The sequence below is a fragment of the Lepus europaeus genome, chromosome 2, assembly GCF_033115175.1.
Source record: "Lepus europaeus isolate LE1 chromosome 2, mLepTim1.pri, whole genome shotgun sequence".
Lineage (NCBI taxonomy): Eukaryota > Metazoa > Chordata > Mammalia > Lagomorpha > Leporidae > Lepus > Lepus europaeus.
In genome coordinates this window covers 144,331,782-144,335,023 of record NC_084828.1, presented here as the reverse complement: position 1 = coordinate 144,335,023, position 3,242 = coordinate 144,331,782, and positions in this window count along the sequence as shown.

Below are 3,242 nucleotides of genomic sequence, written 5' to 3'. Positions count from 1 at the left end.
TGACCGGTTCTTTTTAGGACACAATTAATTTCCGCTGTAACATGAGGGCACATCAGAAAGTTCATGGAAAATAAAACGAAAAGATATTTTGTTGCCAAAAAAAATTGAAATCCTTGCATAGAGAGTTCACAAAGAATGCATATTGTAGAAAGCAATGCATCGTTTCCAAAAATTTTTTAAAAGATTTGTTTATTTCTTCCAAAGGTAGAGTGACAGCGAGAAAGGGACAGTAAGAGAGATCTTCCATCTGCTGTTTCACACCCCAGTGCCTGCAACAGCTGGGGTGAAGCCAGGAACTCTATCCATGTCTCTCCGATAAGTGAGAAGAACCCAAATACTCTGTCAACATGTGCTGCCTCCCCGGCACATTAGCAGGAAACTAGATTGGAAGTGTGGAGTAGCCACACTTGAATCACTGGAGATGCCTTCAACTTTGCATGTATTTTTATGAAAATTGAAGGCCTAAGTTCCACCTTCTCCCTCTCAGTTAGATTAAGGGGATGTTTGAATGATTCAATGCTAATTGAATCAGGCATTCTGATTTGGGTTGGGGATGTCCCAAGAGGCAGCTTAACCTGCTGCACCACGATGCCCACCTGGGAGAACATTGTGGTACAGTAGGTTAAGCAGATGCTTAAACCCATATCAAAGTGCAAGTCCAAGACTCTTCCTATCCAGCTCCCTGCTAACGCGCCTGGGAAGGCAGCAGAAGGTGCCCCAAGAGCTTGGGTTTCTGCCACCCATGTGGAAAACCAGGAAGGAGCTCCAGGGTCTTGGCTTCAGCCTGGCCTAGAACTTGGTGTTGTGGCCATTTGGGAAGTGAACCAGCAGATGGAAAATTTCTCTCTCTCTCTCTCGCTCTCGCTCTCTCTCACTCTCTCGCTCTCACTCTTGTTCTCACTCTCTCTCTCATTCTGTTCTGCCTTTCACATAAGTAAATAAATAACTCTTTATAAATCTTTTTCCATCAAAATAAATCTTTTAATTCCATTTTCTATGAACGTTCTGAAGTCCCCTCATATCCTAGAGAAGCTCCACTCCTTCATGGTTCTGACAGCTGGAAAGCGAAGCAGAAGGCAACGCCTTGGAATCGGGGGGAGGGGGGGGTCTTGATAAAGGGGTCTGCGCTCTGCAGTGGCCCCCTCCCCGCCGCCGCCCAGTCCTCCCCAGGCTCAGCATCGCCTTCAGCATCCCATCAGAGGACTTGACCTGAATCTGCTCAGCTTGGAAATGCAGACTTTGGAGCCAAAGAGACTTTGCCTTTTAAAGACTATTACTTCATTATCTCCATAACTTTACTTGTAATGCTTAAATTCTTTTTAGCATTTTTTAGCTCATATGTGATTAATCTTGAGTGATAATTTGACAGTTTACTGACATGTTCCTAAAGAATCTGTAATTAATTTTAAGGCACGGCTCATTTTTTTTCTAAGTTCACACTTGCATATATCTCATATTGGATTAAAGATATTAATGTACCATTTGAGCGAAACATAGATTTTAAATGCCATATGGCTGGAATGAAGTAAAGAACTTTGACAACATACAATTAGATTTTTTTAAATTTCTGAACATAAAATGTATATAAATGCCCACTCTCAAAGTATATGTGCTACACACAATGCAAAACAACGCAAAGGTTAACAAAAATTCAGTTCAGTCCTGAGACTAAGAACTAGGTCTTGTGGCTCTCAGCCCATAGTCTCTCTTCCTGTCATCTACCCCTGCGTCTTCATTCGGATTGTGCAGCTGCTGTCCTGACAGTGATTGCCCATTGAAATGCACTTTGTTGAAGCTGTGGGCAGCTAGGGTTCTGGGGCAAGCACCACTAAGAGCAAGAGAGATTTAAAACCGAAACAATGGTGAGAAGAAGCAATCAACACTGCGGAAAACTAAGTCAAGGTTCAAGGGCAGGAGACCAGAGAGGGCTGATGTCATCATCCAAATGCCATCTTAAACTAGGAAAGGTCGCTCCACGGGGAAGAAACCCGCCGTATTCTCCAAGAACAGTGCTTGTTTCTCGTGTACAAGGAGCCCAGCTTGTGCCTGCCATTGCCAACTTTTGCAGCTTTTTCCTCTGTATGTGTTTGGAAAGTGGTTACATTTTTAATATGATCTCGACAGCTCTGCATCTTTTAGAAAACTGCTTATAGTTTTGGCTGTTTGGTTTTCATTGCTTAGAGAAAGAGACAGAGAAAGAACTCCAATCTACTGGTTCACTCCCCAAACGTGTACAAAGTCTGGGGCTGTGCTGGGGCCAGAGATAGGAGCTAGAAACTCACTCCAGGTCTCCCAGGTAGGTGTCAGGAACCCAATTACTTGAGTCATCACAGCTGCCTCCCAGGTTCTGCACTAGATGGGAGCTGAAATTGGGAACCGGAGCTGGGACTGGAACCTAAGTATTCCAATGTGGGATGCTGGCATCTTAACCAGCATCTTAACCACCATTATGCCAGACACCTGTCCTTATCTCATGATTTTAAGGGTATTAATGAATCTTGTTACTTTTTTCCATGCTGTTATTAGGAGATACTCTACTAGCATGTTATCTCAACACAAACATGTACTCTCAAATAAGAATCACCAAGTATTTGGTGAAATCTTATGCCATGAAAGCCAGTAACCTCAACAAATGGAGGAAATGTTACCTAAGAAAGCATGATTAACAGAATTAGGATTATGGTAGATTAACTTCTAATAATCTCCTCAAAACTGTGTGAAAAAATACAGAGACTGTGTGATCTATATAAATTTCATGTGTATGAAATAGCCAACTAGAGATCAAATATTAGATCATTAGAATAAAAAAATCTAATTAGATGGTCCACAAGGAAAAATGTATTTGGCAGAGGAATGATTAATGAGCTGGGAGGTTATAAGGAGAAATCTGACCAGAATGCAACAGTCGTGAACAAACATATAGAGTATGAAAACAAAATGAAGAGACAGAGCCAAAAGTTTCAGGATCTGATTAAAGAAAGTTTGAAATAAAAATAGAGTAAATGCCAGCACATAAATTCATGAACACATAGATAGAATTTTCAACAATTAATAAAAAAGGAAGGAAGGAAAGAAAATATGAGACATAAACCAAGAATCACATGTAAAGAAATAAGTAAATCAGAACAGTGAGGTCTGTTTTAATGTTCCTATCTTGAGGTCCCGATAAATGTGAAGGTGTTTAGGAGTTATAATATGCCCTGCTGCTCTCATTTTACAAGCTGTTTCAAAATTATTCAGAG